At 35.3% G+C, this 12,350-nt stretch overlaps 1 protein-coding gene across 7 annotated transcripts in view; it reads left to right on the forward strand.

Moving 5' to 3' along the window:
* Pcdh7 (protocadherin 7) overlaps positions 1-12,350 on the forward strand; it is a 393,437-nt gene that overhangs the window by 287,304 nt on the left and 93,783 nt on the right. The window lies entirely within an intron of this gene.

Genomic DNA, 12,350 nt, shown 5'->3' on the forward strand with positions numbered 1-12,350 from the left:
ACTGTTGTAAACACTCAACTTCATGCCTTATCTCCCCTTCTACAAATTTCTTTTTCAGATGTTTCTTAAGTTTCCTCCAATCATAGAAATTTTACATTACCTCTATGACTAGTGTCATTCCCACTATATCTGCTCAAGTTGTACCTTCAATGGACATAAATTTAAAGTCTGCATATTTGATGTAGAAGTGAAGTAATGAGGAATCCTGAGGCTGTGATCTGAGCGACAGCAGCCAGGCAAGCAGGAAAGAAGTTAACAACAGTGGGCATACCAAAATGAGCATACTGTGAAGACACGTGTTCTTAGTTTTATGAACATATTATGGAGCTGACAGATGCTATGATAAATTTGTATAAAGATATTGTCTACAGCATAATTTTTATGTATTCCCTTTGAAGCTGCAAGAGTATGTGTCTGTGAGCAAATATGTGTTAGCATACGTGCCTTTCTGCCTGCATCATATTCTTTCTAGAGAACTCAACATTCTGCCACCGTGGCATCCCAAGAAATGGAAAAATTCTTACCCACCATTGGTACTCTCAGCCTCTCTCATTTTTGGCCATGAACTCATGTTGCATTATTTGACTTTATTTGGAGAATGACAGAAACATGACGGAAGCCAAACATAGATGTAAAGAGAACTTCATACATTCACTCTGGAGACACATTCTCTGATCCCAGCTTAATGTTGTATGACTACTACCATGTCACAAAGGCAGTCAGCTACTGATGGTCTACAAACTGGCTAATAATTAACTAATACCATCAATCTGTACAATAGTATTGTCTCAAGGATATAAAATCACTGCATTTACTAGGAAAAGTAAGACTTTAGTATCTATTTCTAAGCTTTCCTTTTAAGTGAATTGCATGCAGTTCTTGCAGTAGAGCTTTCTAACCGAGTCCATAGGAACTCATGAGCTCTCAGGAGGAAGTGGTGCCCCAGGGCTGCTGACATAAATCTGGGCACCAGCCACAACTTGCTGCCTCTCTGCTAAGTCTGGATGAAGTAGCTAATTCATCTCTACAAGGACTCTAAATCACCAGCTGAGCTTCCTTAGAACCCGGACACACAAAGCACTGTGCTCTGTGTGTGAGGATGTTTGCTTTATGTCTGATCAAACACCTCAGTCCCTTTAGTGCTGGATATACTGTCCTACATTATTCTTTCTAGTATTCTACATTATTTTTATAGAAATCCTGAGAAGTCCTAAATTTAAATACTTATATACATGTTCTCATATGCATGTGCTTAACTTTTGTATTAATAGTTCCCTGTGTACATGGAAAATAATATTAAAATACGGAATTCAAAATCGCTAAGTATCAAGCTTTGGTTCTGCTGAAATTGCTTATCATAGTATTTTATTAGTGTGGAAAATCTCTTGTATCAATTCTGGTTATCTATTGTTGGTGTATTACTTATTTAACTAATGTGGAAAAGCTTCAGTTTCCTGTGTAAACTTAATTAACCAATTGAATGCAAGCTATAACGACATTTTTTGTATATTTGTTTTATTAATGATCATATTATGCTTTCTATAGGTTTACTTTCAGTTTAAAATATTGTCTTCAAGCTACACATAGTGGCTCATGCCTTTAATGCAAGTACTCAGAGGGAATGGTAGGTAGATCTATGTGAATTCAAGGCCAGCCTGATCTACATAGAAGTTTTCAGAACAGGCAGAATTATAAAGTGAGATTCTGTCTCTAAATACAAAACAAAACAAAAAAAAAATTTTTTTTTTTTGGTTTTTCGAGACAGAGTTTCTCAGTGTAGTCCTGGCTGTCCTGGAACTCACTCTGTAGACCAGACTGGCCTAGAACTCAGAAATCCGCCTGCCTCTGCCTCCCAAGTGCTGGGATTGAAGGTGTGCGCCACCACTGCCCGGCAACAAAAAACATTATATAAATATAAAAATCTTCTTGAGAAAAATATTCACTGATATAGCAAGTTATTTTTACAGGAAACTGTTCATGGAAGGCTCATATAACCTATAGTGACATGACATTATTGGTTTTATATACATAGAAATAGTTAAATGATACTTACGAACAGCACTATGCAAAGAAAAATTTTAAGGAGTGTACATATTTTTAACAAAACTGTTGTTTTATGATGTTTTTGGCATTTCTTATACTCAAACTTCATTATTTAAATGTGAGAAATATGCTGCTAACAGGGTAAATGACATTAATTTCATTTTAATATTTCCAAGTTTAAGGCTTAGCACTTTAGGATTCTGTCAGCATGTTTTAAACATAGTCATCCTCTAGCCAGAGTTTTTCATTGAAATAGACAATATCAAGGAAAGCTGAATTTAATTTAATTTAATTGTAAGTTTTTTTTTTACTTATTCACTTTTCATCCCACTCACTGCCTCCCTCCAGACCACCCCTCCCACAATGCTTTCCCCTCCTCCCCTCCCCTGCTTCTCTGAGCATGTGGGAGCCCCCTCCTCAGGGATGCCCCCACCCTGGCACTTCAAGTGAAAAGAACTGATTTTACAAAAGGTTACTAAGATCACTTACTTCAGGATAACTTGAAGCTGTAACAAATGTAATAGGTGTAAGGAAAGTAGGAAAGGCATCTTTGTACCACAAAGGTAAGCACTTCAGTGAGTGGAGAAGCCCCAGCTGCCCTGTGGCTTTGATTTGTTTTGATGTCTGGCTGTATCTAGTAGAGCTAATTAAGTGAGGCTGTAGAAATGTGATTTGATACACTACTAGTAATTTTCAGAGATTATTATAAAATTTTGTCTTGCACATGCTGAAATGCAGTTAATGTTAAATATAGCTTAGATTTTGAAGGCTTGCTTGATTTCTTTTGCTGCTAATCATTCATGTGCATTTGTGACCAGAAAATCACTTAAGGATATTAATTCATCACTGGCAACTTTGCCCAAATCAAAAGCATCTAAGTCTGCTTATTTTAACGTGTAGGTCTTGTGCCAACTTTAGTTAATGCCCAATCAACTAATCACAAATTTAAAATGGGAGTCTTCATTTCAAAGTCTGTCCTAGACATCTAGATATCTAGGGCAGATCTAAGACAGTGACATTTAGAAGAGAGTTCTTAATTAAGTGATGAGTTAGGGGCTCTTGACAGAACTTTAATGCCTGCATTTTCACACTCACATAGTACATATGCATATATGCATATATGTGTGATACCACACACACACACACACACAAATGTGTGTGCACACACATATATACACAGGCACACACATTATACACCTGTGCATAATGTGGGGTCTTGAATCACAGCTTTGAGAATGAACTGTGCTGCACATTTGAAAGTGTCAGACTCACTTGTATCTGTACTTTTCCTCTTCCATTTACTCTATATCCATATTATGAATAAAATCCTAGGTAAAATAGTGCAAAATTCACGGTTGTGACTAGGAAGCTGGATCTGGATCCCCAGATAGACAGATAAAGCACACAATGAGAATACCAAACTTTGGGTTCTAAGGACTGAGCTCATTCTAAGAATGTAAGATTTAACAGTTGCCTCTTAATCTAGGCATAAATATTTATAGTAAAAAGATGGCTTATAGAGAAAAATAAACTAAGATTATTGAAAAACAAAAACTACTGTTAAGAGCTGGTAAAGTAATTCAAAGGGAGCATTCCTGCTTAGCATCCACGAGGCTCTGGGGTTAGCCTTCAGCCCTACTAATCAATCAAGCAAGCAGAATTAAAAATTTATATTTTATATTATGTATAAATAATATACTTATATTAATGTATACTATATATTAATTACATAATATATTATTATATATTTTAGGTCTTGGTTGTCATTGATACTCTCCAACACCCAATCCTGAACTGCAATCTAAGTTTGTAGCATTGCTGTTCTTAATAACCCTGTGATTGAGAGAAGGAACTAACTCTTTGGGTTGGGTACATTTTAGGAGAGGGAAGAGTGTGTTCAGTAGCGAGATTGTCAATTGTATTCACTTGTCCTATAAGACAGAGCCTTTCATCATTTCAGAAATCTTTTTTTGTACTCTTAAATTATCTCTCTTAGGGCCTGTTTCTAGAGCTAGTGAACTGGACCCTTTCATGTATCAATTTTAGTACAGGGAGGAGGCTGAAAATGGTACTGCACCAGCATGTCACTCTTTTCAGAGTTCTGTGACTGTTTCCATTACAGATTCCATTCATTGCTTTTTTTCCTTTCAAACATTAGTTCAGCAATGTGATACTAGGTTGTCATCCTTTCTAACAAGTAATAAAGACAGACATGTGTTTATCTGCCCATCTACCTTTAGTCTAGAAAACTTCTCACTTAAAACTTCTGTCTAAAGACAAGCCAGAATTAAGTATAAGATGAAAAGGAGAAAGGACGTGAAAAGGAAGGATGAGAACACACACATGGACTCACAGGCACATGCACGTATTCAAGGAGACAGAGTGTTGTTTTATTTTTTCTTCAAAATTTGTGCCAAGTTGTATTTTTGAGTCATGTGTTTTTAAAATCATAAGCAGCATAATTGCATCTTATTTTAAATTATTAATACTTAGAAAAGAACAAGTATAAAAAAAGACTGAAAGTTTTAGCAAATTCCAATTACTTATGGCTTAGCAGCAGGAATTGAAAAGCTAATTTGCTTCGTAATGAATTTTATCTACAAAGAGCAAAGGAAACATGACTATTACTGAAGTTAACATCAATTGCTTATTCTTCAGTTTCGAACAAGAAAGTAGAACTCATCTGCACTAGTTTCTAGATTTTTAGACATTAATCAATTTTCAATTTCTCAGAAACTACAGAATTTGCAGTGACCTAAACCCAACAAGAGTATGTGCGGATTATAATATTATAAAATTTTAACAACTATGGAACAAATTACATAATAATTTCTGAACAAACCAGAGTTCTAAGGTCTTGACTCATCAAAGGTCCCATGCATATAAATAGGAACAATGTGGTCATTGCTTTCAAGTAGATTTGCGTTAAAAGGTGTAGATTGGATGTGCTCAAAATCACATTTAATATAAAGATCAATGTGTTGCCTTTAGAAGATAAAATTCATTTACTACTCTGAAGAGAGGATGTTGTGGTTTGTTGGTGAAATGTCCTCTTCAGCGACACATGTTTGTAAAAAGTTTTAAGTTCTTACTTAAAAATCTTGTCCAAAGACCAGCAAGGTTTAACTATAGAAGAAAAAGGTAGAGGAGAAATGGAAAGATAAAAACATACTCTCTCTGTCTCTCTGTCTCTCTGTCTCTCTCTCTCTCTTTCTTCTCTCTCTCTCTCTTTTACACACACACACACACACACACACACACACACACACACACACACAGGGGAGAATGTTATTTTAAATAGCCATCAAAGTGGTGTAAGAGATGGATCTTAAGAGAAAACATCTTAGCAACAGGGAAAGTAAATAATACAAAGGAAAACTATTTTTTTTTTTTTAATGCCTGTGAGACAGAAGTCACTAAGCTTTCACAAAGCATTGAAGAATATTTTAAGCAGCGGTATTCTTTGTGGGAAATTTTGCTACCAGTGTCCTCCTGGGAACATTATTAGTAACTGCAGACATCTTTGTCACAACAGGTGGGATGTAGCTAACATTTAGAGGGTAGTATTTATGAATGTTGCTAAATAACCTTCCCTCCATATTGTAGCACCAGAAAACAGGACAACACAGCCCAGTTGTCAGACATAACAGTACAGAAAGCCTTTTATAGGGTTCATGATGACTATTAGAGCCATTAGGAGGTTTGGGCAGGAGGAGTCCTGTGGTTATCTTGGGCTACATATCAGTCCAATAAGGTATAACTAATCAAACTCTGTCTCAAGTCAAACAAAGAAGTGCCAAACCTGGAATAAATATTCATCTCAAGTAGGAGAATGGAGATTAGAGGCATGTGGAGAGAGGGTTGGGGTACATGTCTCTGGAAGTACTGACTATATGAAAGAGCTTACAGTAGGTGGGTCTCAAAGAAACATTGTAACCAAACATGGACATAATTTGAGCCAGATTAAAGAATTTTCATTTCTTATTACTTGTCTTTTTGATATTATTCTAACAGAATTTTTTTCACCTAAAAATAGAATATTAATATACTTTTATTATTCAAACTATTATGTCAAATGTGGAACAGGCGTTTTGTTCCTTTCAAATGTATTTCTTCCCTTTGGTACAAAAAATTAACAGAGAATTTTGGAATCATATTCAAGTTATTGCTTAGAAAAATATTCTTTTTATCTGACAAATTTTTTTCAGTGTATTTATGAAGAAAAAGAGATTGCTTCTGTAGATAAGTTCTGGATTTCTAGTGTCAGGCTTTCAGCATTCTGACAGGATATTCCTCCATTACTTATTTAATTGTTTTTTTGACATTTGTGATTATTTTAATTGTACATAAGTAGTATACACTCTATGTGGTAGGATAACTAGCTTCATTTCTCAGCCTCCACAGAATCAAGATAAAATGTATATTTATTTATTTCACTTTTAATTAACTCTTAAGAAACTTTACTTGTCTTGGTAAAATTATTTGTTGATAATTAGGTGCATGTGTCACACCACGATAGGCAACTTCTTAAGATCTGAGAAGCCTTTGTTCTTATCAGATTAAACACCTTTCATAAAAGGGTTGGTCTCTAATTGTAGAATTACATGTGTATAAATTGTATGTGAAGTCATATACATAAGGAAATCTCAAATAGCTTGTATAGGGTCTTTAAACACGTGTTCATATGGTTTAATTTAAGAATAATACATTGCAATTTTTGAACATTTAAGAAAATGCTCACTAAAACATTTTATCCTGTAACACAATCTATTTTACAGAAAAAAATGTTGAAATCTGATTTTTTTTTTTTTTTTTTTTGCTATGAAATACTATCTTTCCTTGGGATTCAGCTGATATACAATAGTAAATAAGACACAGATTTTTTTTTTTATACTTATTTGCCTACTTTTTTTTTGTTGCATTTCAGGCTCTTTTTTTGTTAAGGTTACTTTTAGATAAAAAGCATAGTTAAACGCTGAGAAGATGGCTCATTACTAAAGATTATTGTCACGAAGGCTGACTACAGAAGTTCAATTACAGGGGAGCCACACTGTGGAAGACTTCTGATACCAGCAGGTCGTTCTTTGCCACACCTCCTGGTGTGTGTGTGTGTCTGTGTGTATGTGTGTATACACAAAGGAAATATTAAAACTACTCTCATCCAGCAAAAGCCTAGCACTGTGTCCTGATGCATCAGACTTCATCCTGAACTTGATCCTTAGAGGCTCAGAAAAATGCTTCTCTTCACCACAAATGGCCTTTTCCCCATGCCCACACCACTTTACCTAGCTATAAAAGGAAGTAATTGGTTATCCTTATTATTATCTTTTAACAATAATTATCATGGTAAATAACAATCACGTGTATGCTAATGTTCAAATGTTTGATTTTCAAATTCCCTACTAGTATAGGCAATACATTTTCAAAATGAGGACAACCAAGAAAAATCTTGCTGCTAGCTGCTCAGGACTATTTCCACAAACTTCAAATAAACTTTTGAAATTAGAAAGGCTTGGTATTAAAGTCTTCTTTGCTTAGTTGCACTGCTATCATGGAACTTCTTCAGGACGGTAGAGGGCCACTGTGATTTCTACTTTCATTCTGTAATCTCACCATCTGTTTCCTTCGAAATGGCTGACTCTGAGGGCAGGGAGCACATCTTATCTGTGAGATGCTATATGTAAGTGTGGCTTTTCTGTCAGCATTTAAAAAAATAACAGAACTTCAAATAGGGTTGATTTAAGTCTCCCTAGTCAGCAGTTAGCCTTGGTGATAGGAATCACTCTTTCAAATGGTAATTTGCACCTGTTACCTTCATCCACAGGATGGAGAGTACTGGCACCTTAATTAATTACACCCCTGTGATGTGAGAGAATGTATTCTCAACCCTGAGACAAGGAGGCAGGGACAGAGAACATAAGCAGCTTTTCTGAGTTTTCAAAGCAGAATTTTTGGAGAAAGAAATTACAATTCGGGTTACTTTTTGTAAGGAGACTGACGTTTCAGAATCCAAGTCTCCCTTGGCCCCAAACATGGTGAAGGCGTGCCTTTCAGTAAGAGATATGCTTGTCTTTAACGTATTCTGGAAGCATCAATCTGATAGGACCTCAGAGAGCATCTCTGATCCTTAATAAGATTTTTGCTCTCTGTTTCAGCAGTGGGTGACAGCATCTGAGAACCACAAGCAGGTGGCATGCAAATTAGTTTTAGGTGCATATGATCATAGTAGTTTGCAGTACCCCAAATGGCAATGCTGCCGTGTAATTAAGCTGTAACTAAGTGGTAAGGATCTGACATCAGACAATCATTTAATAGAGGAAAATGGGAGGTGGTTCATTATTTTAAACTGTGTTTCTTAAAGCTCCTTGAGGATGTGGAAGGCTTTCCTTGACATTTGGATAATCTCAAAATGTTGTGTAATTATTTTTTTGGCAGGTGTGGTAAAATATTTCTGATAGTCGTAAGTGTTTTTTTGGCAGGCATCATTAGTTGTTCATAAAAAAGTGTAAGGGGACTTTCACCTCTGATTTTTCACTGTCAAAGAACATGCTGCCTGAATTTATACGTTTCTTGTAGCTTGGAAATGAAACAAAACCTTAAGAAAGGCTAGACAAAAATCTTCCTAAGTTGTTATAAGTGTGTAGTGTTTATTCTTTTAGTAATGAAATAGCTCAATCTGGATTTGGCTAAGTGTTATATTGTCCTTTTCTCCACTGAAAGTAAAAGCTAGGAAACTATTGCTTTTTGGGAACAGAGACAAAAACTTATTTAAATCACAGAGTACTCTAAACATACTTTTAATCATAAATGAGGTGAATTTGGTTACATCAGAAAGAGTAATTGAGTTAGAGAAGACCATTGTGATTCCTCTGTCTTCCCCTGAAAGCAATTCTTGTAGTCTATTCAAGGCAAAGTGCTCCACTGGCCTAGTAATGCAATCGACAGTGCTCCCACTCGGGAGTCAGCAGAACTCTAGGCTCTCATACTTTATTCTTTACATCTTCCCGCCATTCCCTGTTTTATTTTTTAATTAAATTGATTATGTTATAATTATCTCCTGTAATGTCTTCACTTTATGATGATTTACTTTTATTTCTGTGTGTGTATGTGAGTGTGTGTGTGTGCACATGTACACACACACTGGAATTTATACATGTATGTGCATTGGTGAAAGTGTTTGTGTACACATGTTTGGATGCACAAGGATTCTAAGAAGACATCAGATCCCCTGGAGCTGCAGTTACAATTGGTTAAGAGCCACCTTATAGTGGTTCTGGGAATGGAATCAGGTCTTTTGGAAGAGAGCAAAGAATCTTAAGCACTGATCCATCCTGATAGCATTTTATGCCATTTATTTTTAATTGGCCAGTCTTCCCCCTTGCATATTATCTTTGTTGATTTTTTTTCCTTCAAAGCTCTTTCGTAAAGTCTATGACTCTTGTTGTTTTCATCTACAGTTATGAGAATTGAGATGAAAGTGGCACAGGTATATGGATGACCTTCAAAGACCCCTATGTTAAATGCTTGTCCTAGGAATGGTAGTGGGAACTGACCCAGGCTTAGAAGGTGCCTCTTCCCAGGTCTCTATGTCACTGGTTATCTGCCCTTAGGGGATCCTGAGGCCTCAACCCCATGCTTTTACTCCTTAGTTTCCTAGCTATGAGGTGAAGTGTTTTTGCTACAATCTGCTTTTCCAGCTTACAATAGGCTCACAGTAGTGAGGTCAATAGATCACAAACCCCTTCAAAACTCTGAGACAAAACTAATCTTTTATGTTGAAAATAACACTTTACAGGTAGAATGTTTTCAAAGGTATCTTTAACTGAATCTGATCTCCAGATCTGTAAAAACAAACAAATATGCAAACATGCTATAAACCACAGCCCTCTTCCACATACATCCTTAACTTTCTTGTTTTACATTGGTTATCTAATGATTTTATTATAGTAGCATGAAGCTGACTAACAAGTATTTGTGAATTATAGTCACTAAACCTATGAAACTGTTGACTCAATTATTGACATATATTCATCAATAATTATTTGTTAACAGTAGTCATTATTAATAACATTAAGGTTAAGCTTAGATAGATCAAACTCAGCATGAAGAAAAGTTTCTTTACTCTAACTGAATAGCTATGTTATAATATATATTTATAACTTACATATAATATAAAATATATATCATATATTTCCTCATACTCAAGTATGTTGTATATTATTTTATCTATATTATGTAAGTTATAAAAATAATATATATTATTGTATCATAATCAATGAATACCATGATAAAAAGCATCATATGCTATTTTTGTTTATATTTTCAATGACTGAAACGTTAGGATTCTGTAACCTTTTGTTATGCAAATGACTGCATAAATGTTCTAGAGATATCTTGAATGGTTGGAACTATTCATCTTTTCATACAAACATGGTCATTCAAGAATATGTTCCAGAGAATATTTACACATCATTTGGTTCTCTCCTCATCATTCTTCCATGGGGCAGAAATTAGTAGTGTAGGGATTGCTTTAAGTGTAGAGAACAAATAAGGATGGTAAGAAAACTAGGAAATTGAATAGACTGATACAAGAAAGCCTGGCCATAGTTGTTCTAGACCCAGACCAACACTTCAGAGAGAAAGTTTATCCTACAGTTTTAGAAATGTGGTCAAAGCAGAGCATTGGCAGTAAAAAATAAATCCCTAGACGGAATGTGGTACCCTGCTTTTTTCATCCCCTTTTCGTTTCTTGATTCACAGTGTGAATGTTTTTCTCTTCTGTCCATTCCTACTCTGACATTCCAGTTTTGCTTGAGGTCCCAAAACTAATACTGGGATGGAGCTTCCAACTCCATGATCTAAATAAAACTTCTCTCTTTTAAAGTTAATTGTTTTAGTTGTTTCATTATAATGCTGGAAAGATGATTCATACAACTAATATAATGTTCTTTTGATTTTTGTTTGTTTTGTTTTTGTTTGGTTTTTTTTTTTTTTGATGCTTCACTTTATTTTGCATTCTTCTACCCAGAAAAAAGTATCCATCTCTTATTTAGCATGTTGAAATCCACATCTATTTATGTTCACAGTTTCTGATTTTACAAACAAATTAAATTTCAGACTCCTGATTGTTGGAAGCAGTACAATTCTAGACAAAGCTTCAAAGAGTGCAGCACATTTTACTGGTAAATCAGGCCACAACCTTGACTTGAACAGTCTTGCAAGGAGAGACAAGTAACTTGCTTCAGTTAGTATTGCATTGGTGGTTTCTCCCCCACGTTTTCTTTTGGTCACAGTAATTTCTCCTCAAACAAGCTGTCCCAATTTGCTCATACAGCACTCTAGTCAAATCAATATGCAGCCTCCTGTGCCTCATGTTAAAGCTAGAGAAATGCCACCAAACGAGTTGGCTTATTCTTAAAATGATAATGTTGCTCTCCCAAAGCATGTTTTAATATCTCTTAGAATCAATAAATCCTGTCTAAAGGGTATAGAACAGACTGAGGATTTAAAAATCCACTCGCGGAACTGAGTATTTTTTTTTTCCTTTGGGAGACTTGGGTCCAACAGGGAACAAATGGCAGCAACGAGGGTGGGAAAGTTAATCATAAAGGTAATCATGTGAATCCAAGCAGCATTCCCTCTGCAGCAGGCTACTGGTACTTCTGATTGACAGGCTGTTGAGAGAGTCAGTGTTCAGCACAATAAGCACCAAGGTTTCCTTCAGCTGAATCTGCAGCCTTGCTCCATGATGTAGTGTGCAGCACTCACTCTTAAACATGTACACATGTTCCCTGGCTTCATTTAATTCATTTCTTTATTTGTGCTGGCCATTGTTCTATTTTCCATTTTTTCGGTTTCCTAACTAAGATAGGATAACAATGATTAACACTGTATTCATGGATAGCTATTAAATCACTGAAGTCATGATATTGAGTCAGGCAGTTACATATACAAACACCAACGATAATATTTTGCCTGAAACAAAAGTCTAATCTCTTTTGGATCTTTCCATGATACATTGAAGATTAATCACATAAACATAGAGACTACATTTGTGATGAAGAAATTTATAACAATAATTCCAAACCATCATGTAAGTTTATGTGAATTCCTGTATGTGTGGATATTAATGAACAGCTTATTCAGATTGCTTCAAGTAAAGGGACATTTGTTAGAGCTCAGTGTATTATTTTTGTAGAGAAACACTAAGCCTTGGGAAAGGATCATGATATATGGAAGTTAACCTCAAGAATTTTACCTCTAAGCAAGAGAAAAATAACAGCAAAGTAAATTAGATATAGTAAACT

Source organism: Arvicanthis niloticus, chromosome 7 (genome assembly GCF_011762505.2).
Source record: "Arvicanthis niloticus isolate mArvNil1 chromosome 7, mArvNil1.pat.X, whole genome shotgun sequence".
In the NCBI taxonomy this organism is placed as follows: domain Eukaryota; kingdom Metazoa; phylum Chordata; class Mammalia; order Rodentia; family Muridae; genus Arvicanthis; species Arvicanthis niloticus.